Source organism: Taudactylus pleione, unplaced genomic scaffold, assembly GCF_031769625.1.
Source record: "Taudactylus pleione unplaced genomic scaffold, aTauple2 ptg000667l, whole genome shotgun sequence".
In the NCBI taxonomy this organism is placed as follows: Eukaryota; Metazoa; Chordata; class Amphibia; order Anura; family Myobatrachidae; genus Taudactylus; species Taudactylus pleione.
This window is the reverse complement of record NW_028285069.1, coordinates 1,997,744-2,023,338: the sequence shown is the minus strand read 5'-3', so window position 1 is coordinate 2,023,338 and position 25,595 is coordinate 1,997,744. Positions and strand designations below refer to the sequence as shown.

The following is a 25,595-nucleotide window of genomic DNA, read 5'->3' as shown; positions in this document are numbered from 1 at the left end:
GTGGCCACAAATGTTGGCAAGAGAAGAGGAACAAGGCTTGTGCCACCATTGCTGTCGAAGGCTACCTTCGTGGAGACCACATTGATAGCCATCCCTACTGTTTGGTCAGGATAGTTGCCTCTGGTTATATTTATCAAGCTTCAAGGCCAAGACTTTGGCTATAGTTTTAACATGACAATATTACTAATTACAACTATGCATGTCTATATAAGTCACATTTTTTTCAGTTTTCTTTAGCAGGTGTAAGTAAGAAGACAAAGGGATCTAGTTACTAAGCAGTGTTAGGTGACAGAGTGAAAAGTGATAAGGTGCCAGCCAATCAGCTCCCAACTGTCATCTCACAGGCTGTGTTTGAAAAATGACAGTTAGGAGCTGATTGGCTGGCACCTTATCACTTTTCACTCTGTCTCCTAACACTGCTTAGTTAATAGACCCCAAATAATGCCTCACTCAGGGTTGTAGCAAGACCTATGGGGGCCCCCCCGCAGCTAAATTTCCACCTTCCTCCCACATTCCTGAGCAGTACTGCAGGACAGCACATCCCCTTCTCCCCACTGATGCAGGAAGGAGGAATGGCCAGATGTGCAGCCATGGCACTATTTAAACTTTAATGGCAATACTGGATTATGGCTTTTTGTTTATAATACTTTATGCTTTATAATACTGTATGCTAATCACCATTCACTTAATCCTGCATGTCAGCTAACTAGGCAGTGCAAGTATTAGATCATTTACAATAAATTTAAATGCTTCGCTGTAAAATAATTTGCATATATGTATTACAGTTTATCTATTTTGTTTGTAAATAATCTAATATTTCCACTGTCTGCCTACTTAGCTGACATGCAGTATTAAATCATACTTGCCAACTCTCCCTCATTGTCAGGGAGACTCCCTGAAATAGCAGCAATCTCCCTGTCTCCCTGAAGAGTCTACCAATCTCCCTCATTTCACCTTACCCCCAATGTGACACTGTTATATAAAAGATAAAACAGAGATATATACATTCAAATGGGATCATTAGTATAATTTCCCTGCATTGGTTATAAGGCACAATGATCCCTATGGTTACATGTATTTTCTGAGAAGTGTCAGTGTGTTTTCATCAACAAGTAGATCTTGCTAACTGCTTTGGGGCTCATTTACATGTGGATGTAAATCAATGTTATGACACGCCTCTCAGATGTAGTAGTAGACGCCCACTTTACCGCCACGCTCATAGGTGCTGCTTTCACAATCTCCCTGAAATGCTTTTTCAAAAGTAGGCAAGTATGTATTAAATTAATGGTGATTAGCATATTGACAATTCTACAGTCTCCCTGACACTTGTTGTAAATGATATAGGGGTCTATTTACTAAGCAGTGTTAGGAGACAGAGTGAAAAGTGATAAGGTGCCAGCCAATCAGCTCCTAACTGCCATCTTACAGGCTGTGTTTGATAAATGACAGTTGGGAGCTGATTGGCTGGCACCTTATCACTTTTCACTCTGTCTCCTAACACTGCTTAGTAAATAGACCCCTAAGTTAATGTGGTATATAAAAATGCTAGGATTTCTTACTAAACCAGGCAATGTGGAGGGGTGGCAGCAGTCCTGGCTGGGCCAGTGACAGCCTGATGCCATGCACCAGCACTTTGGTATGAACTGAAAAAGCCAGGGTTCGCCCAGGCCATATAACTGCAGGTCTAGGGCATATACAGTGAAGTTCTATCTACTTTGAATAGGGGGCTTGATTCAGACCCGCTAGATGCGTACGCTCGCTTGATGCATAGGCAAATCCGGCTAAGGGACAGCAAGGCAGGCAATCGCACAGCAAGGCATAAGCACGCCCACTATGTCTTGGCATGGGATCGCTCTGTGTATGCAGATGCCCACCAGCCTGTCTTAAGAAGCCCACTTGCGCACGTCATCTCCAGCATGTGTATGCAACCATTGGGTACCATCGGAAGCAAATGCAGCGCTTGTGGTTGACCATACCCTACCGCAGGTAGGGTGAAGTGTGCTATGACGCTGCGTCTTTATTATGCACGCCTCTGAAATGGCGTTGAGACGCTCAGGCACGCCTGCGTTCGCACCTCCACTCTCCCGTTTTCATAGACCAACCCCTGTCACCACCCACAAACGGCTTGTCCTGTCACTCACTCAGCTGGGCAGTCTATGCGCAGCGAGCATACGCTTCCCGATTGCTCAGACAATGCAAACATAGGCAGTATGTGTACGAACACATCATAGCGTTCTGAATCGGGCCCTGGGTTCCATTCACTTCAGGACTCCATTATAATTTGGGAGCTAGTATTAACTGAATGTGAGGCTGCTATGGAGACTTCATAGCAGCCTCACATTCAGTTAATAGCCCCCAAACTATAACTACATTAAATTAATAAAACAATCAATCTGATTCAAAGTCTTGGGGGCATATTCAATTGGGGGTGAGGTTTAGCAAGGTAAAAAAACTTCACGCTCCTCGTATCCAATTTTGGATTACCACAGGTATGCGCGCTCCCGATACACATGGTATCCAATAAAAAAAGTGCTTGTAGGGTTTTCAGAGCGCTTTGCAGCACTACTCACCTGGCCTGTGGTGTTTGCGGCTCCCGGTGGCCTCCCCTCCATCTTGTCACTGGGGAGGGGGCTGCTGGGAGGATCCGGGGGCTGCAGGGAGACCAAGGGCTGCTGGGAGATGTAGTTCTCCCAATGCCGGCTACAGGGGCGTAATACACTCACTCATACACACTTACAAACACTCACATACTCACCCTGCTGCAGAAGACCCGGCTCCCGACGCTGGAGGAAGAAGACACCGCTTCAAAAGGTAAGTAACTAAGGACTAATTAGGCTAATTGGAAACTTCCAATTGCTTAATTAGTCCTCAGGGGGAGTGCTTGTGGGGTCCCAGAGCAAGCCCCACAGTTTTTTCCACAAATTAACGATTTTAGGAAAATTCAGACTGGAGGGGCAAGAAAAAAGACGCGGTGATTTCCAAATTACCGGGTCCCATTTTCAGACCCCTAATTGAATAGCAAACCCCATGGCTGAGGGAGGAATCCCACGCCGCGTTTTTAAAAAAATATCCTGCCTTCAATTGCATTCCCCCCCATAGACTACATAGCTCTATGGCTAGTTAATTTTTAAAAAAAGGGTAATTGTATGCGCTTTAACGCTTACAAAAAGCCAACAGAATAGTGTTACTTTGACCATAAAATACAAGCGTCTCCTAAATAAATAATTGGAACATCAAAATAAAATATCTGACTTCTGGTGGGTGGCGCATCCAAGGTGGCCACGTTTTAACTGAGCTCTGTTCTCTAATCTCCATCTGCTCACCTATCTACTTCTGGCTGGTCGGAACTCTTGGACCTGATAGTTCACCCTCTAGGGTCCTTGCCCAAACTTACATTGCGCGAGTGGGTGAGTGCTAGAGCCTCATTCCCTGGATTCTGGCCCGTTGATGGGCCTCCACGTGTGGGCATTTCTACCCCAGACCTGGCTGACATCCTTTCCTTGCTCCCTTATTGGGGGTGAAGAAGTATTGAAGGAGCCCTTAGCCGTTATTACTTATCCTGCCCCCAGTGTCTTCTGCAGTGATGCACCGGCTACCGGTGCTTTACCTTGCTGATGGCCATCTTGGGACACCGCACGGCGGACTCTGCTCCTCCTGACTGTACTCCTGGACCACGCTGAAATTAGAGCTCTTGTGGTGTTGCTCAGGAAGCCGTGTGATGATGGAGGTGTCTCCCTGGAAGTCTCTGTCTCCTTTTGCTGCTGCTCTTCTGTGCCATCTGACCTGCGGGTCCTGCCTGTTGTGGGGTGCTGCTGGAGGGTCCCCTTACCTTATAGCTGATCCGGCTGGTGATGCTGTCCCTGGAGACCCACTGGGGATCGAAGTGTTTGACATTAGTCATGGGCAGAGTGATTCAGTGCACTGAGTTGAGCCACATGGCTCAGCTCAGTGAAGTTTCTCGAGACAGTGTCTCGGGACACGGCTCTTAGATAAAGTAGAGCAGTAGGAAGCAGGGGAGCTGCCGACTCGAAGTGAGTCACTGACAGCTCTGCCCCCCCACAGCCCAGCACTGCAGATCATGCTCCTGCACTGACTCTCCCGAGTCAGTGCACTATCACAGACCCCGATCCCCAGCAGTAGCAGCACAAGACCGAGTGAGGTCTAATAGCATGTCCAAGAAGCTGGTTAGCTGGCCTCAAATAAGCCTTAAATTGCAAAACAATGAAGTAGTTAAGTTATTTGTTGACTATATTGTAACAAGGGCCAGATTAAGGTTTGTGGGGGGCCCCAGGATAAGTAACTTGTGGTGGCCCTATCAATAAAATTGTCAAAATGATATACTGCTAGTTTTATTGTATAATTTGTAACTACTTCCAGCACTACAAATGTAATAAACACACTGTAGTGCCCCAGTTCATATTATAACACACTGTAGTGCACCCAGTCCACATTATACCACACAGTAGTGCACACAGTTCACATTATACCGCACAGTAGTGCACCCACCACATTGTAGTGCCTCAGTTCACATTATACCACACTGTAGTGTCCCCTGTTCACATTATATCACACAGTAGTGCACCCAATTCACAGTATACCACACAGTAGTGCCCCAGTTTACATTATACCACACTGTAGTGTCCCTTGTTCACCATTATGCCACACTGTAGTGCCTCAGGCCCTGATTCAGAGCCGGACGCTCTGACCAGAGCACTCGCTCTGAATCAGGGCCGTCCTATTTAAATGTGGAGCGGCCTTTTGGACGCTCGCATAGCTGTGGGTTACCACCCACAGCTTATGTGAGTGTCCATGATGATGGTCGCGATGGTCAAGACCATCGCGAGCATCGGGCTGGCGACGAGACCCTGCGGTAGGGTCTCGTGGCTGCAAGCCCTGGAGTGATTTTGGCTCTATCAGCCAAAATCACTCCCACTGACATCACTAGTGATATCAGTGGGGCCGGACCCAGACGGTAGGCGTTCCCAAGGGAACGCCTCCGTCTGGCAGCCACACCCGCGGCACGCCCACCAAAGGGGACGTGCTGTCAATCAACATCGACAGCATGCCCCTTTTGGTGCGAGACCCGGAGCGACAGCTTGGCTGTCGCTGTCCGGGTCTTAACGCATGCGCACGACGGAGCTCCCTCCGTCATGCGCATGCGTATTGGGGTAACATCGACCTGCTTGCGAGCGTCCTGCTCTCGCAAGCGGGTCTGAATGAGACCCTCAGTTCATATTATAACACACTGTAGTGCACCCAGTTCACATTATACCACACAGTAGTGCCCCTGTTCACATCATACCACACAGTAGTGCACCCTGTACACATTATACCACACAGTAGTGGTCCCTGTTCACATTATACCACACTGTAGTGTCCCCTGTTCACATTTTACCACACAGTACTACACCCAATTCACAATATACCACATTGTAGTGCCCCAGTTTACATTATACCACACTGTAGTGCCTCAGTTCATATTCTAACACACTGTAGTGCACCCAGTTCACATTATACCACACAGTAGTGCCCCTGTTCACATTATACCACATAGTAGTGCACCCTTTTCACATTATACTGCACAGTAGTGGTCCCTGTTCACATTATACCACACAGTAGTGCCCCCATTCACATTGTATCACACTGTAGTGCACCCAGTTCACATTATACCACACAGTAGTGCCTCGGTTCATATTATACCACACTGTAGTGTCCCCTGTTCACATTATATCACACAGTAGTGCACCCAATTCAAAGTATACCACACTGTAGTGCCCCAGTTTACATTATACCACACTGTAGTGTCCCCTGTTCACATTATACCACACTGTAGTGCCTCAGTTCATATTATAACACACTGTAGTGCACCCAGTTCACATTATACCACATAGTAGTGCCCCCTGTTCACATTATACAACAGAGTAGTGCACTCAATTCACAGTATACCACACTGTAGTACCCCTAGTTCACATTATGCCACACTGTAGTGCCCCTAGTTCACATTATGACACACTAGTGCCCCCACATTATACTTTAATGTGCCAATTGTTGTGTATTTTATTGTATAATATGAACCATAGCACAATAGATACAATAACTGTACACAATTCAGCAGAGGTTTTTGGTGACACATAAGGGACAGACACTGAAACATGCGCCCCTATGTCCACTCACCCACAGTGCTGAAAAAGTCCAACACTACATTACTGATCCCTCTAAACCCTACATTACATTATTGACCCCTCTATACCTTACACCACGTCCAGGGCCAGCACTAGATGTCTCTGCACCCAGCGCCATCCCGTGCTTCCCCTCCAACCGCTCCTTCCCTGTGTCCTCCCCCTGACCATAAAATAATACCTGCAGCAGGTGGGAGGAGGGCGGGTATTTTTTTCAGCCGGACCTGAAGCCCCTGGGTGGCCGTACTGACAGAACGTGTCATGAGCCAGCTCTGACCACGTCACAGACCCCTCAATATTATACACTACTGACCCCTCTATACCTTACACTACATCGCTGTAGGACTCCCTTCTTTCAACTAACGAGGCTTATGTAAGCAGCATCAGAGCAAACAGAGCAGGAAGCCAGTAATGTGGTATTAAACAGATCAATTTAGTATATGCTGAAACACAGATGTGAATGATATACTGAGATGTACAAATGAAGAAACTATGTAGTGGGATAACCAAACTTTATTGGAGTCACAGTGCTTGTATGATAAAGCCAGGTGTAGTCCTATAAGAAGCACTGTTTCTGTGCATAATAGTGTAAGACTAATTTACATCCCACTTGGTTAATGTCCAGATTGATGAGCCACCTATAGGATTGTTTGGGTGGCTTTCTTTAGGGAACACCCTTAAATTGTATAGCAGACTGAGAAAGCTATACTTAAACCAGAGCAGATGCGGGTGCCGGGCTGTTTGACTCTGTAGTGTTGTGCCTCCAGCAGGAGGCGATGTTAAGAGGGAAGCAGAGCCCAGGACGGGCCAGCAGAAAAGAGGCAGCAGCAGAGGTTGCACATACCAGGAGAGGGTGGAGCCACAGGATGGACCAGCAGAGGAAAGGCAGCAGCAGATGTTGCACATGCCAGGAGAGGGTGGAGCCACAGGATGGACCAGCAGAGGAGAGACAGCAGCAGATGTTGCACATACCAGGAGAGGGTGGAGCCACAGGATGGACCAGCAGAGGAGAGGCAGCAGCAGATGTTGCACATACCAGGAGAGGGTGGAGCCACAGGATGGACCAGCAGAGAAGAGGCAGCAGCAGATGTTGCACATACCAGGAGGGGGTGGAGCCACAGGATGGACCAGCAGAGGAGAGGCAGCAGCAGATGTTGCACATACCAGGAGAGGGTGGAGCCACAGGATGGACCAGCAGAGGAGAGGCAGCAGCAGAAGTTGCACATACCAGGAGAGGGTGGAGCCACAGGATGGACCAGCAGAGGAGAGGCAGCAGCAGATGTTGCACATACCAGGAGAGGGTGGAGCCCAGTATAGACCAGTAGAGGAGAGGCAGCGGCAGCACATACCAGGAGTGGAGGTGGAGCAATGAGACTGAGGGGCCGGGATAACTGTGGCTGCGTCCTTTCCAGGCGACAGTTCTCCTGTCTCCCCTGTTCATTCAGTTATTATTTCCTTCAGCTTTCGCTGCCCCGGTGCATGAGTCCTTGTCTTTAGCTCAGCGATCTCCTGCTGTAGCCCCTCTATTTCCTGGTCTGTCTTCTTTAGCTTGGTCACCAAATTGTTAAATTACTTTTGGAGCTTATTGTTCCCTTTGGTTGCTGCCTTAGCGATAGTGATCTCATCCTCCATAGCCTGCACCTTCTTGTGTTCTCCAATAGCAATGCTGCCGGCCTTCCCGTCTCTGCTTTCTCCTCCTGTAGGTCTTGTCTCAGCTCTTCTGCTTCTTTCCTGGATCTTCTCTCTGCCTCTCTCATGAGGGCGACCAGCTGGGAATGTTCTCTCCTCCCGTGCAGCATCAGGCTCAGGTCAGTGATCTCCCTCTGAATGTTCTACAAGTCATAAAAAAGTTGTGATTACAACCAAAAAGTGATGTTTATTTCTATAGAATATAGATATTTTACCTCTATTTTAAGCACAGTTACCTCCATCTGTTCTTTAGAAGTTATTAATACTGTAAAATAAATACTGCAACATTACTTGTGTCCAAATAACTCCTCATATACAATGACCTGCATCTGCATGGCACTAAGGGGGGTAGCGTCAGTGCTGGGGCTCCTGGGTGCGCTGGGCATCTCTCTGATAAAGAATTTGCGCAGTCTCTGGAAGAGACCACGGACAGAGATCCACTGTCACCTCCACCCGCTGGGAATATAGGCACGGGGAGAGGGTGATGGATCAGTCTGCAATATAGGCACAGAGAGAAGGGGAGGGAGAGAGGACAAATCACTTATTATGGCCAAACAATGAGAGCAGTGGGAGAAGTGTTGAAATATATATATATATACATATATATTTATATTTATATACATATACACATATATGTGTATGTATATATCTATATCTATAACAGGATTTTGGTACTTACCGATAAATCCCTTTCTCCGATTCTACAGGGGACACTGGAGTTCAAGACAGTGGGGTATAGACGGTGGTAGAGTAGAGCCTTGGCACTTTAAATAATTTAGAAGTGTGACTGGCTCCTCCCCCTCTATGCCCCATCAGCCCCAGTTTAAGAAACTGAGCCCGAGAGGAGACAGAGGACAACAGGAAACGAGGAGAAGGAGAATCCACAGAAAGTAACAAGACCGACTGAAGGAGCACAGTGGAACCCACTGCAGGTAACCCATGCAGTCACACAACCATATAATAAACCAAACAAAACGGCAGGAACGCAGCGCTGGGTGGGCGTCCAGTGTCCCCTGTGGAATCGGAGAAAGGGATTTATCGGTAAGTACCAAAATCCTGTTTTCTCCTTCATCCACTAGGGGACACTGGAGTTCAAGACAGTGGGGACGTCCCAAAGCCAACCTCCCGGGTGGGAAGCGCTGAGAACATGCCGACCCAGCGGGCAACCGAAACGGCGACCGCCAAGAACCGGAGGCCCAAGTGAAAAGCAAGGGCTGAGGGGACAAGCGACGTAGAGCAGAGGAGACAATCAAAACTCCTCGCTAAACAGCCACAGAATTTCCCCACATACAACGTATGTCGAATGGAACAAAACAGCAATCTAGTGGACAACAGCAGACAAGAATCTGTCAGCAGACAGAACACCGTAATCTCAGCTGAAAACAGACCAACCAGGGCCGTTGGTAGCAGAGAGTCCCAAAAATAGGAGAAGGGCAGTAACACGAGAACAAACTTGAGAAACCCGTAACAGAGTCTGAAACAGAAGGATGCAACAGTCTCAGACATCAGAATCTCTGCAGTGCCGGACAAAAGCAAAATCATATAGATATATGTATAATGATACTAATCTACAGATACAGAGCTGAGCTGTCCACAGACTTCTCTAACAAGAGTATACATTGAGGCAAAGCCACGGCCGAACAGTCAATCCAGATCATTCTGAAGGTCCCACTAATTACAGGGTTGTCAACCAGTGGAAGGGTAAAATCATAAAAGTCTCCAACTGGTGGAGATCCCACTGGGCATGAGGCAGATGTGGCGTCGAGAGAATACAACTCCTTTCAGAGGTTTAAACCTCGGTATAACCCATTCTGTAAACAGGGATAAAACAGCAACTGGAACCCTGCAGCTGAAAAGAAAACCATAGTAACAAACCCCAAACAACAACTTCCAACGTGATGGAAGTGCATAGTCAGTACAGCTGTTGGCACGAACATAGTCGGAAAACAACCGGGATAGCCTAGCAGTTAAAAAATCACGGATGCAACAGCCATACAGGTAGAGCGAGCTACCAATATGGGGAAGCCTCCCAAAGGCAAGGCGAGAGCACTAGGACAACCCTGAAGGTACCCGTAAGTACCTGAAAGTGTAATTAAAGTATCAATAGATAGTGAACAGGAAAACAACCAGGTCTCCTGCATGGAATAATGACTGTCACATCTTAATGTAAGGGTGTGCACTAGCCCATAGATGCACCACTGTCCAGAACCCCAACAGATTTTAGTAGAATATTGTCACTAATCTCTATGTTGGAACTATGAAACCACACGTCAGGAAAGCTCTAAAGTGTAGGGTCAACTGATAGGAACAGGTTACCAAAAAAAGAGCAGATGGCTGCTAGGACAGCAGCTTGGGTGCGAAAGGGAGAATAACGGCTATGTAACGTCAGGTTGCATTAATAGGAGCATCTTCCGAAGCTGTAGTGGAGTAAGCCCGCTTACCTGTGAGCGACCAGAAACCCTCTGGACTCTATGCAGAATTACACTGACCTTTTCCATCTCACCGCAACCAGCCTTGTCAGGTATAGAGAATAGCTTCGGTGGACTAAGAACCAATGTTCTACAGCGTGGACGTCAGTCTGGAGATGTTGCAGTAGAAAATACTGTAAATACTAGCAGAGTGTTAGTGGAGATATGAAGGTCCTACAAGACCACATGCTAGTTCCATTAGGGATATGTACCTATATAGAAAACATACCCCCCAAAAAACAGTCTGCTATTGTAATTATCCTTACATTAACACTTATAATGGACCAGCAAGTATTAGCCAAAGAGACAGAATCCCTGTACCGGTCAAGGTGCACATAGAATATCATATGTGATGATGGATCACCACCAGCGACCCCTGACATTATAAGTCACAACGATAGGGATATTTTGAAACAAACAACATAACTGAACCACAGGGTCAAGGATTTACTTGATGCCCACCAAGAGAATACAACCCAGGCCTGACCGTGTCTATATCAGTGGGCAGCCCTCCTACCTTCAGGCATAGGAGCAGTAACTGCAGTCTGTTGGAAATTAACCAAATAAGCCCCAAGGTTGGAATAGAACCTGGATTTCCTATGTTCTGATAGGAAATGTACCTAGGGCCCACTGCTTCAAAGACTCATCTTACTGAAATAGCTTGGTCACTCTGTGATACCGGAATTTATACCGAGAAGGGTACCTGTACATAGAATGTGTATGTTATCCCAATAAAAGAAGGGATATATCTGTAGTCATAACCTCAGTTAGGGTGGAAACAGGTTTCCCACTTATTAGGAAAAATTCAAAGGATGGAAATATATTAGTATAGACAGCCACATACACACTGCATAAACATAGTTGCATGGGAAGTCAATCTCTCTGAAAGGAAGAGTTAGTCCCAACAGATTAAGTTTACTTGTCAGACTCCTGCACCAGGTGATAAGAACTGACATAGAACTTAACATATTGCATACTTAATGTCTTATATTTTGTGCATCGGTTCTTGAAGTACTTACCGGGCGCTGTCAAGTGCGCCACTGGAGTGTAGTTATAAATAATATGCCCCCCCCGAAAAGGGGTGCCTTAGATATTGTGGCGAGACAGAATGCCTCCCTAGAACATCATTAGCTGAACCTAGACACCTAATGCCCCAGGAACATTAATGCAAGTACCCCTATAGATTGTAAGCTTGCGAGCAGGACCTTCCTACCTATATATCTGTCTGTTATTACCCAGTTTTGTTTTATTAATGTTTACAATTGTAAAGCGCAACGGAATATGCTGCGCTATATAAGAAACTGTTAATAAATAAAATAAATAAATATTATTTTATACATGTGTGGTCAGAAGGCCACAGGACATATATATAGGGTCCCGAACTAGAAGTCACACTTTAAGTGTTATAACAGGACTCTAATCTATAGAGTCACCTAATAATTTGTATACTGGACTTTAGAATCCAGCTTTCCAAATAATTTTATTTATTTTTATTTATTTATTTATTTATTATTATTTTTTTGGCGTGCTGCCGAAGCGAGCACCAAAGAATAAATATATATCCTATAACTCCTGGTCCCAGGTGACATCCCCTCTGGGTACTAACCGGGTCCATGGCTAGCCTGTTATAATTAATTTTGGAATTATAGGTACACCTAAAGACTGTGGCATTGTAGCTATACCTATTTTATACATATATTTATATATAATATATATGCACCGACATATATAACATACAATTCTGTAAAGCAGTTATTGTTCCAAACGATCGCATCGGGTCATTCCCGCTTCCAATCGCAGCATCTTACCTTTTAAATATGCTAGATATCAGACAGAAAACTGATAACAGATCCTGCCCTTGTCTTTGAGGTAAGGACAAGAAGCGATACATTGTACATATATATCTATACATGCATACACGTACCTACATAACAGAATAATAGGTGACGATAATACTTTAAAGTAGAACATGAGCAATAGTTAGCTAGCCATGTAAGGAACTGACTCAAGATCCTGGTTGAGGCAATGACAGAATTCACTCTGGATATGTATACAGTATGTTACAAAGCAGAGCTTAGTATAAAATACATACATACATACATACATATATATATATATATATATATATATACACACACACACACACGGCTTACCTCCACGCAGGGAGACCACCATGTGCCACGTGTGGACGGCTGTCAGCTACGGCATAGGGGCAGGATCTTTCTGCTACGTTTGAATATGGAACACTTCACGAATTTGCATGTCATCCTTGCGCAGGGACCATGTAATCTGTATCGTTCCAATTTTAGTATATGTGCTGCCGAAGCAAGCACTTTGAGGTTTCACCATACACAGGATTAGGGCACGTGTTTTTCCACCATGCCAGCCTGCGACATATAAATAGCAAACAAGTTGGTGTTCAATCCCACAGAGTATGGAGCTAGCAAGGCTAACCACAGCGCCAACTATGTTACTGTAGCGCTATCACAACCGGGATTCTACCGGGTTGTAGAACATAAGCTTTAGTGCATATACTTAACTAATGTACACTGGGAGACAAAAACAGCACGTGTTGCTGCAGTGAGCACCGTCTCATTCCCGAGTAGGGTAGATTTGTAATATTCTATGTGCTGCCATATTACTGATTATTGTATCTCCCCTGTCAGCTTCCAGTTCACAGTGGTGTAGCTGTATCTATACTCAAAATGTGAGCGCTCCTATGGTACTTTGAGAAGCACTGTAGTGGCTATAATTGTAACAGAGTGGTGAGGAGAGCAGGCATAGACATATGCATACCCAACATAAAATTAAATGAAGGACCCGCAGGGACGTGATGGTGCGCGCCGGCTGAAAGCCATTCTAGACTATATGTGGCAGCCCTCCTCCTTTTAGCACAGCGTCTAGCATTGAAGCTCCCCATACTGCACTGCCTTCCTAGGAGCAGAAGGACGCGGCTTTCCACTGTAATAGAAAAACGAAGGCGGGGAGCCGCGCTGTGCACGCTCTGCAATTCCCTGCTATGGGAGCGCGGGGTGCAGCAGTCTCTCTCTCTCTCAGAGTATCGAGGAGGGAACCAAGCGTGTGTGAGGCAGCCGCTGCTGTGACACTGTATAATATAAGTACCCCAGCAGCGTTGTAGCTTTTATAATACAACTCCCGGAGGAGGAAAAGCCAGCATGGAGTGTACTGACAGCTGAGAGCCGCGCTTCAGAGCCCGCGGAGAGCCCGAATACTGATGTCGCCGCTGGTGTGCAGGACGCGCCAAACTCCAGCTGCTATGGGCGGCAGGCTGAGCTATGGCCGCCGATTATGAGCACCGCCCCCGCTAGCTGTCTGCCCCCTTAACACCGCTACTGAGTTCCCAGTACCACGAGAAGGGACTCGGTGAAAGGAGGAGCGGGGGATGCGGGGGGAGGATGTCGGGTCTCTCCTAACAGTGACAGCCGTGGCAGGTCACTGAGCCCAGCTATGTCTCCACTGCTCCTGCTTAACCAGGAGCAGTGGTATACTTACAGGCTGCTGCGGCCGGGATGCTGGGCTGAGGGGGCAGCAAGGAAACCCGGACACGAGCCGGTGTCAGCTGTGGCGGGTCCTTGCAGGGTCCGATGACTCCATGATGTGTGCCCCCTCCATAGGGTCACCGGACACAGGCTGCAGTAGCCGTGGCGGTGCCTTCCCGGCGGCTCCCCCGTAGCAGGCAGACTGCCACAGCTAGCAATCTGCCTGTCCTCGTGTGTATAAAAAATTAAAGATACAAAATATATGAAAAGGCTGGAGACAGCCTGATGTGCTACTGGCTCTCTCGGGCACATTTTCTAAACTGGGTCTGATGGGGCATAGAGGGGGAGGAGCCAGTCACACTTCTAAATTATTTAAAGTGCCAAGGCTCTACTCTACCACCGTCTATACCCCACTGTCTTGAACTCCAGTGTCCCCTAGTGGATGAAGGAGAAATATATATATATATATATATATATACATACTAGGGATGTGCAGGCTCGGTTCTACTCGGTTCCGTTCGGGTGTTTTTACCGAATCTTATTGGGTATCAGCTGTCACGAGTTTTGGATAGCCAATAAGATTCGGTAAAAACACCCGAACGGAACCGAGTAGAACCGAGCCTGCACATCCCTAATACATACATACAAATTTTAGTGATAGGGGCCCCCACATATTTAGTGATAGGGGCCCCCAAGGACCTTAAATCGGTCTTGATTAGAAGCCACCATCCCTTGCATCTGTTTGACTATGGCCTCTGTGCAGGGGCATTGTAAGACAGGAGGGGACCCTTGTGCAGCCTCTGTGCGGGCCCCCTTCCTCTCAGACAGTGCAGTATACTCTGGCTTTGTGTCAGAGTCTGCTGCACCTGTACTAGTCTCCAGGAACATGGCGCCTGCACTACGTTCCCTGACACTTCTCTACTGCTCATGCGCAAATCTCCAGGGAAATGGCTGCTGCAACATTTTCCCGATGATTTCTGTCTTCAGCACCAACCGACGTAGGACTCCGGAGAGGTAAGTATAATTATATGGGTGACGGGTGTGCGGTGTGCACCCATTGTAGATAGGCCAATGCCTCTGTGGCTATGTCTGTGCATATGGGAACGGAGCCGCTGTTACAGACAAGCCCGCAGCACTCATATAAGACGCCCATGAAAGATGCTTTTTTAAGTTCTTTTCCAGCTACCTTCCAGTCAGCGCACAGGAACGCCCACCACTTTGCCGCCCCATTTCTGGTGCCATCTGTCCCGTTGGCAGCAGCACCTACAGTCAGGTGCATAAATATTGGGCCTCTATTCACCACCACAATGGCTTTGAAATGAGACAAACAAGATGTGCTTTAACTGCAGACTTTCAGGTTTAATTTGAGGGTAATTACATCCAAATTAGGTGAACGGTGTAGGAATTACAACGGTTTCTATATGTGCCTCCCACTTTGTAAGGGGCCAAAAGTAATGGGACTAACTAAACAATCCTAAATCTAACTTTCACTTTTTAATACTTTGTTGCAAATCCTTTGCAGGCAATTACAGCCTGAAGTCTGGAACGCATAGGCATCACCAGACGCTGGGTTTCATCCCTGGTGATGCTCTGCCAGGCCTCTACTGCAAATGTCTTCAGTTCCTGCTTGTTCTTGGGGCATTTTCCCTTCAGTTTTGTCTTCATCAAGTGGAATGCATGCTCAATCGGATTCAGGTCAGGGGATTGACTTGGCCATTGCATAACATTCCACTTTTTAGCCTTAAAAAACTCTTTGGTTGCTTTTGCAGTATGCTTCGGGTCATTGTCCATCTGCACTGTGAAGCGCCGTCCAATGAGTTCTGAAGCATTTGGCTGAATATGAGCATATAATATTGCCCGAAACACTTCAGAATTCATTCTGCTGCTTTTGTCAGCAGTCACCAGGCCCGCTGAGAGCAGCGGCGGGCCCGGGTAATAGGGGGTGTGGCCTAATCGCGGGAGGGGTTTTTACTTCACCAGGGAAATAATTCTTCTGTCATCCTCCACAGTTGTTTTCCGTGGTCTTCTCGGTCTTTTGGTGTTGCTGAGCTCTCCGGTGCGTTCTTTCTTTTTAAGAATGTTCCAAACAGTTGATTTGGCCACACCTAATGTTTTTGCTATCTCTCTGATGGGTTTGTTTTGATTTTTCAGCCTAATGATGGTTGCTTCACTGATAGTGACAGCTCTTTGGATCTCATATTGCGAGTTGACAGCAACTGATTCCAAATGCAAATGTCACACCTAGTATCAACTCCAGACCTTTTACCTGCTTAATTGATAATGAAATAACGAGGGAATAGCCCACACCTGAACATGAAATAGCTTTTGAGTTGATAGTCCCATTACTTTTGGCCCCTTAAAAAGTGGGAGGCACATATAGAAACCGTTGTAATTCCTACACCGTTCACCTGATTTAGATGTAATTACCCTCAAATTAAGCATGAAAGTCTGCAGTTAAAGCACATCTTGTTTGTTTCATTTCAAAGCCATTGTGGTGGTGAATAGAGGCCAAAATATGAAAATTCTGTCAATGTCCCAATATTTATGCACCTGACTGTATGTGCATAGACTCTGTGTAATGAATACGCCGTAGGGCCAGTAAGAATGTTTTGCGCATGAGCAGCAACAAATAATCACTGAGCTACGGGAACATCAGCTTTACGTTACCCTCTGACTGAGGCCCATAGGGAGCAACATTACATGTGGCAAAAGAAAATTCAATGCACAATACATTTTCAAAATCATTTATGTAACCACGCCTCTCCATCGCAACTGTAACTCTGTACGCACGGATTCTGGCCGCGTGCGCCATGTGACTCAGACCCATGTGCGGTAGGAAATCATTGCTCACTTGCGCTAGACATCGACATTGCACCAACTCAGGATCAGGCCCAAGTGTCTGCCTGCGACTGGAATCTTAGACATGGTAAAGAAACCGTCACTATATTTATCATTGACATAAAACCACGGTCATTTCAGAGGAGTTTATTTTAGTCATCTGAGTGCTTATTGCAACACGTCCCACTGATGTTTAGAGGTGTGTACTTCTGTAAATCAGCACGCACATAATTTTAATTCAAACATATGTATGATTCATTAGAAGACCAATAGGCACCAATAAGTACAACAAGAGATTAGGATAGCAATTGTCATAGCTCTCATAGGATTATTTGAGGATGGAGATGGATTACAGGTGGATTAATCTTCACACTTGACAACAAAAACTGACCATAAAGTAATAAAACAACTACAGTACCAACTACGACCAGTAGGTGGCTCTCTCATTCAAATATCCAAAACGTATACAAATTTAACTTTCAAGTACAGTATACACAGAATATATGCATGAGTATTTAGTTCACACAACCAATTTTGTTAAAATGTGAAGCATAGAAGAAAAAAGAGCGTATATATGGCGCACTAAACAAATAAAGTAAAATATAACCTTTATTTTATTAATTAAAATAATACATGGCAAACAAGAATAGCGAAATATAAAAGAAAGAACTAAACAAATAGTGTAAAAAAGTTAGAAATTAGTGCAACTATAAAACACACTTTATGCCTACTGTATTTGGTAAGTGTTTATTTTTCCATATATTCATATGTAGTATGAATATCAGCGGGATGTGGGCTCTGAACTTTAAAGTAAAATTCTAATGATTGAGTGGTCTGTTGAAGTCTACGTTTCTTCTCCTTAATGTGTCATAATGGATAAAACCTATGATGCCTAGTCAGTCTAAAGATTGACTATGCAGCTGGTTACGTGATTAATATTAATAAAGGATCCATTATGACAGTGCTCCATTGTCTCCCCCCTATTGTCTCAAAACAAACCTCAGCTGACTATGAGTGTGCTTTGCAGCTTCTGTCTGCGGGACCCCTAGGCTGCAGCCTAGTCAGCCTTATGAATAATACAGCCCTGCCTGGACCCCGGGAAGAGTAGGTGGATCTCGCACATCCCACCCACTTCCTAGTGAAGTGGGCAGGATATGGAGTTAATACCCGGAGTCGCGGCACCATATGAAATGGTCGGAGCATCACATTTTCATCCCACCTCCTTCCCCATGGACTCCCTGAAGGGGGGCACCTGGCTCCATTGTCATCCAGCCATTCCGGGCACTGCTGAGGAGGAGCTGCATGGAGAAGGAGCGCCGCTGATCGGTGCTCCACCTCCAGTGGCGTAACTATGGAGAATGCGCCAACGGCACCCTCCATAGGGTCCCGGGTCCCACAGTGCACTATGGGAGTGACATCACAACGTCACTCCCATAGTTCCGAGGAGTGAGTGCCGAGGACGGATGGCAGCAGGCACTTGAGCGGGGTTTAAGGTGAGTATTGTTTTTTTTTGTATATGTGTGTGCACGATGGGGGGGGCACTACAGGGGGCATTACAGGGGGCTTATTACTGGGGGCTTATTACAGGGGGCACCACAGGGGGCTTACTACTGGGGGCTTATTACAGAGGGCACCACAGGGGGCACTACAGTGGGCTTATTACAGGGGGCTTACTACTGGGGGCACCACAGGGGGCTTACTACTGGGGGCACTACAGGGGGCTTACTACTGGGGCACTACAGGGGGCTTATTACTGAGGGCATTACAGGGGCTTACTGTTGGGGGCACTACAGGGGGCTTATTACAGCGGGCTTACTACTGGGGGCACTACAGGGGGCTTATTACAGGGGGCTTACTACTGGGGGCACTACAGGAGGCATTAAAGGGGCCATACTACTGGGATAATCATATGGTGGCACTACAGGGGGCATTGCAGGGGCCATAATACTGGGGGCATCATATGGGGGCACTACAGCAGCATTACTACTGGGGGCACTACAGAGGCCTTACTACTGAGGGCACTGCATCGGGGGACCACTACTGGGGGCATTATATAAAAGGAACTGCATAGGGGGGCGGCGGCAGCTGTGGTTGGCATAGGTGCTGGGGGGTGGTGGTAAATTTTAATTTGGGGGGTGGGGGGGGCACCAACATTTATCTCGCCTTCGGGCACCTGGCATGAAGTTACGCCACTGCATCAAAGTAGTCAGCTGCATCTCCTCTTTAGGCTTCTCCCAGAGAGGAGGAACATTAAGTTGGCAAGCATGGGAGACTATCTATACTAACAATTCATCTCTACAAGGGGCACATTTATTAATGCTGTTTTATGAATACAGCTGAGGAAGGGGAAACCGAAGCAGATATCTTCCTATATCTGTTGCAGTAACTCAGTTTCCATTTGCAGAAGCATCCCCCATAAGTTTCTATGGGGCTGCTTAATTGGCAGAGCATTGTGAAGCCTCCCGGAGCTTAGCCCGGCAGCTAACTTCATCTTCAGATGTCACTAGCCATGTAGCCTATGGTCTACATCCCGCACGTTTGTATGGGAGAGGTAAGGCCGCTAAGAGACGGGCCAAGGTGAAGGGGCGTGGCCTAACCGCGGGAGGCATGGCCACGCCGCCTTCGGCAAAAAAACAAAACAAAAAATTAGTTGCAGTCTCCCTTTGCAGCCCAGCACACAGCAGCGTGTGTTGGGCTGCTCAGCTAATAGGACAGAGGGAGGGGGGGTTGCAACGGACCCAGGCCCCTGCTGGGCCCCTCTAATAAGCCTGGGCCAGGGTGATTAGTACCCACTCCCCCCGCTCTCAGTACCCCTGGGGAGAGGGATCTGAATGATTCCTTCCCATAACTGACCATTAACACATGTACTGAAGGAACAAGGGTCTGAAGCAGGCAGTAAAGTGATTGCATATGCTAAAAGTACATTTAGCCTGTAAATTACAAACAGTACAGGTTACTGACCAGAATTACTGCTGAGCATAGCAACAAGATATCTGAACTCTTTGGCAGAACTGACACCCTTGTCTCTTTGTATTCCATATTGTAAAAGCATAAAGATGATGATGGTTTTATATTATGACCATCCAAGGGGCCTATTTATCAAAACATAATTATCACATGTGATAATTATGGGTTGAACTCGCTGTGAGTTCAAACACAGTTTAGGAGGCATTCATCATGCCTCATTCATCATGCCTCATTCATCATGCCTCATTCATCATGCCTCATTCATCATGCCTCATTCATCATGCCTCATTCATCATGCCTCATTCATCATTCCTCATGCCTCATTCATCATGCCTCATTCATCATTCCTCATTCATCATGCCTCATTCATCATGCCTCATTCATCATTCCTCATTCATCATGCCTCATTCATCATGCCTCCTGCCCTAAACTATCACTTCCGAAAAACTGCTGTTTCTACAAAGCAGTTTTTCATAAGTGAGAAACTTTTCACTGCCTGTCTTCAGCGGAGACTTCACTGCCCCCCCGCAGGTGTACAATCTGTCTCAAATCCCCCCCCTTACGGGTGTATGATCCAAACACCCTTGTCTCTCCCCTCCCCCCATGGGTGTACAATCCGTGTCCCTCCCGAGGGTGTATGACACCCACGGGTGTCCGTCCATCCCACCACCCCCGCGGGTGTATGATCCAGCCCCACTACCCCCGTGTTTTTGCGACCCCCCCGACCCCGGTGTCATGCCTGCCTCCTTTGTGCCGCCGCATCTCCTTAGCCCGGCTCACCTGTCTTCTTCGGTGAGCCGGGCCATGTGTCTGCAGTGCGCTCTGCAGTAACACCATCAAGTTCCGAAAATAATGCTTTTTCGGAACTTGATGAATAGCCCTGACACTGAAACTATGTGCAAATGTTAATTTTCACATGCTTTTGTGAAAAATAAGTGATAATGAATAGGCCCTTTAGCATACTTGCCGACTTTCTGGCTGCTCCTTCCGGGAGGGAGCAGCCAGATTGGCAGGACGGGGGGGGCGTGGCCTGGGCAAGGGGGAGTGGCCAGGTGGGTGACAGCACCTGTGGGCATGACAAGGGCGGAGTCACATCATCGCGTCAGTTTGGCCCCGCCCCCGCTACACAATGCAGATGAAATAGGCATTGTGAAGCAGGGGGTGGGGCCAAAATTATGCGAATCGCGTCACCAGCCCCCCCACTGCGGGGGTTGCAGGGGTTATTGTGGGGAGGATAGGAGGGTTGGGCGGCAGCCAGGAGAATTGCCAGCCTTCCCGGGAGGTGGGGAGCGGCACCCGATTTTCGGGAGGGTAGGCAAGTATGCCCCTTAGTCACTACACCACGCAAAAAAACTTCCCATCAAATTAGACCTATCATAACAACCGAATAGTACTTGGTAAGAGGCAGAAGTTCATAGAGAAATTAGACCCATTCCAAAAAATAATGGTCTAGGCCCAAAGTGGGCCAATTTACTTTATTTGTGGAATTGGGAATTAGCCTGTGCCCACAATTTTTGGGATCTCTTGGAGTGCTCCAGACTTTTAAGCCTATTTGCCTTAGAAACCAGTTTAATGTTACTAAAAATTATTTCTGTGATACCCCTGGCTCTGACAGGAGCTAATGAACGCTGCAATAGAGGAGGCTGCCACCGGGTGGAGCCGTTACACACCAAGGGGTCTATGTATTAAGCAGTGATGAGTGAAAGAGTGAAAAATGATAAGTCTGTGATAAGTGCCAGCCAATCAGCTCCCAACTGTAATTTTTCAAACACAGCCTGTGAGATGACAGTTGGGAGCTGATTGGCTGGCACTTATCACAGACTTATCACTTTTCACTCTGTCACTTATCACTGCTTAGTACATAGACTCCCAAAACTGAGACAAACCAGCAACCGTTGTGAGGTGTACCTCTGCATACAGGAGTACTTTTTCTTTTTTCTAATGTATATTACCTCAGGTTTTTGCTCCTAGGGTGCACCCTCGTCAGCATTTTACTGCACAGCATACTATTGTTTACCAAATATAATCCTACAAATTCCTCAGTGCAGTGTATCAACATCCCCCTTTTCCCCACTAATATATATATATACAAACAAACTAGAGATGAGCGGGTTCGGATTTCATAGATCCAAACCCACTCGAATTTAGCAGATCCGAGTCGGATCCAAGCAGGCTCAGGGTTTCCCGCCTGACTCGGATCTCAAAACCGAGGCAAAACCATAGAGTCGGAAATCTCGTGGTTCGCGAGCTTACGTCTCTATGATCAATGTAGAATATAGGGACCACGCGGCGGACGCCATTTCACTCCGGCTGTGGAGACTAAACAGGAAGGGTGGGTAGTGTAGAGCTGGGAGAGTTGCTGGTGTTGTTTGGTGTTGTGCTGTCTGCTGTGTCCAGGGCTGGTGCACTGCTGATCCATTCTGGGCTGGTGCTGTTTGCTGTGTCCTGGACTGGTTCTGCTGATCCATTCTGGGCTGGTGCTGTTTGCTGTGTCCTGGACTGGTGCTGCTGATCCATTCTGGGCTGTGCTGTCTGCTGTGTCCATCTGGGCTGGCGCAGAATACATCTGGGATCTGCTACGTCCATCTCGGCCCAAGTTCTGGACTCAAGCAAAAAAATAGTAAAAAACCCCAAAACAATAAAAGTGTCTTTTTGTGTAATATTAACCGCACAAGATCCAGCCAGCAATGTAAGTTGCAACCTAGTGCTGCCCGACTCCAGTCGTGATCAATCGGTGCTCTGGGCACAAGTTCTGGAGCTGTAAAAAAATAAAACTCAATTGTCTTTTTTTTTATCTTTTACTGTCTGTGTGTGTGTGCGTGCGTGTTAGGCTTAACCACACAAGATCCAGCCAGCAACGCAAGTTGCAACCTAGTGCTGCCCGACTCGAGTCATGATCAATCGGTGCTCTGGGCTCAAGTTCTGGAGCTGAAAAAAATAAAAATCAATTGTCTTTTTTTTCTAATTGTCTGTGTGTCTGTGCGTGTTAGGCTTAGCCACACAAGATACAGCAAGTCTGCAACGCAACCTAGTGCTGCCCGACTCCAGTCGTCATCAATCTGTGCTCTGGGCCCAAGTTCTGGACCTGAAAAAAATATAAAAATAAAGTGTCTTTTTTTGTCTAATAATTGTCTGTGTGTGTGTTAGGCTTAGCCGCACAAGATACAGCAACGCAAGCTAGTGCTGCCCGACTCCAGTCATCACCAATCTGTACTCTGGGCCCAAGTTCTCGACCCGAAAAAAAAAAATTGTCTTTTGTATATTTTTTTTCTGTGTGCGCACGACTGCACATGTGTGAATTTTGTAACCACACCTTGGCTACACTATTGGTGCTTGTGACACTGCTTCAAGACCACAGAAAATATGGAGGGCTGTCACATGACAGGAGAGCAAGGCCAAGAACCACATGTTGTAGCTGCCGCCAGCAGTCATTTTGATAATGCAAGGCCAACAACTTCCTTGTCCTCTATGAAGCCCATGCCTTTAATCCTCAAGGGTATCCCAACCATCATCTTTGCACAGTCCTCAACTCTATTAATAATTATATCAATCAGTTTTGAGCCAGCAAGCTGGATGCAACCTTTTGGCCCTTTAACTAGATGAAAAAAATCAATATTGTGAGCTGTGAGGTGGTCAAAATTGACTGGAAACGAATGGAAATAAATGTTATTGAGTTTATTAATATTGTAGGAACAAAAAAAGGCCCATTTAATGTGATTTTAGCTGTTTTTTTATTTAAGAAAAAAATCCAGATCCAAAACCAAAACACGAAAACAAAACACGGAGGTGAGGTTTTGGCAAAACCAATCCAGATCCAAACCCATGGGAGATTCAGATCCAAAACTAAAACACGGGGGTCGGCGCACATCTGTAATACAAACTAGAGATGTGCGCCCACCCTCCTGTTTTGGTTTTGGATCTGGATGCCCCCTGGTTTTGGATCTGGATTGGTTTTGCCAAAACTTCACCTCAGTGTTTTGTCTTCGTGTTTTGTTTTTTTATCTGGATTTTTTCTTAAAAATCATGAAAACAGCTAAAATCACATAAAATTGGCCTGTTTTTGTTCCTACAATATAATTAACCTCAATAACATTTATTTCCAGTAATTTCCAATCAATTTTGACCACCTCACAATATTATTTGCTTCATCTAGTTAAGGCCAAAAGGTTGCATCCAGCTAGCTGGTTGACTAAGCTAACTGACACAGTGGGCGGCACTAACATGTGGCAGTTCAGCTTCTAATGGTCAACACTGATACAGTGTGTTATACAGTGTGGGTTGTATACACCAATAGTGTACTTACTGTGACAGCAGTGTTGGCAGAGCGGTGTTGCTGGCGGTGTCCTCAGTACATGGAATGGCAGTGCTGCGGTGCTGGCAGATTCCTCAGTGAAGGGTACCGGTGATGTCGGCAGTGCGGGGGTGCCAGCGGTGTCTTTAGCGCAGGTTTGCTGGCTGTGTCGGCAGTGTGGGGGCTGCTGGCAGTGTCCTCAGTACATGGAATGGCAGTGCTGCGGTGCTGGCAGTGTTCTCAGTGAAGCGTACCGGCGGTGTTGGCAGAGCGGGGGTGCCAGCAGTGTCCTCAGTGCAGGTTTGTTGACTGTGTCGGCAGTGCAGGGGTGTTCTCAATGCAGGCTGCCGGCGGTGTCAGCAGAGTGGGGGTGCCAGCGGTGTCCTCAGTGCATGTGTGCTGACAGTGTCGGCAGTGCAGGGGTGTTGGTGGTGTCCTCAGTGTGGGAGTGTTGGCAGTGTGGGGGTTGCTGACGGTGTCCTCAGTACGTGGGGCAGCAGTGGTGTCATGCGGCAGGGATGGCAGGCTCCATCATCTTTTTCTTCTGTCTGCATTTTCAGTGGGCTTAATGCTGATTGGCTGAGGGCCGTGACAGAAAGCTCTCTCAGCCAATCAGTGTTAAGCCTGATCAATATAAAACCTTGCGACGTGACAGCGGGGTCGCGAGGTTTTGCCTCGGGTGAGGGATCCGGGGCAGGCCGGGAGATCCGAGCTTTGATCGGATGGACCCCGGATCCCCGAAATTCAGGTGGGTTCGGATCTCTGGGATCTGAACCCGCTCATCTCTAATACAAACCAGCAACCGGGTAGTGTGTCTGTGGTTGCTATTGCGCAGTTGAGACCGGTACATGCTGGGGAGCGGAGTGCAGAGCAGGTTGAGCTGCTGCAGGTCTGCTGCGAGAGGCAAAAGACTGTGCTAAGCGTTATCGCTGAGGTGGTGAGGTGACAGAAGCCACTGAATACCCACTGAGGGTGCACTGAGTGACCTCTGCAGAAGCGCCAGCTGAGACTGAGGGGTTTATTTACTAAGCAATGTTTGGAGACAGAGTGAAAAGTGATAAGGTGCCAGCCAATCAGCTCCTAACTGCCATCTCACAGGCTGTTTGAAAAATGACAGTTGGAAGCTGATTGGCTGGCACATTATCACTTTTCACTCAGTCTCCTAACACTACTTAGTAAATAGACCCGTAAGAGTCAAAGACAGTATGTCAGCACTGGGAGCCGCAGCTGAGATCCGTGAAGCTGCGAGGGAGAAAAAGATCCATATAAGGGAGATGTCCCTACCAAGGGTGTAGCTACAGGAGGTGCGCCTGTGTGTATGGGGCTAGCCTCTCTGCTACAGCCTGAGGTGGATAAAGCTTGTGGAGTAATTGCCAAAGGAGAAGGAAGATCTGTTGGCGCTGTCGTCTCAGCTGTGCCCACTACAACCCCCAGGGATACCACATTTCTACATATACCTCCAATACTGGTTGCACTGGTAGGTGTAGAGGGGGCCTTTAATAATCATGTGTGGTCTAACGTGCATAAACTGTGTATACGCTTCTTCTTATTATTAGAATTTATTTATATGGCGCCACAAGTGTTCCGCAGCGCCTTACAAAGTACATAAACAAATAGGTAACCAGTGACTTACAGTACAATATAATACAGGATGAGGACAAGG

At 46.9% G+C, this 25,595-nt stretch overlaps 1 pseudogene; it reads right to left on the bottom strand.

The window, feature by feature from the left end:
• Positions 1-12,568: 12,568 nt before the first annotated feature.
• On the bottom strand, positions 12,569-12,669 carry LOC148478264 (U6 spliceosomal RNA; annotated as a pseudogene).
• Between the last annotated feature and the right edge of the window lie 12,926 nt (positions 12,670-25,595).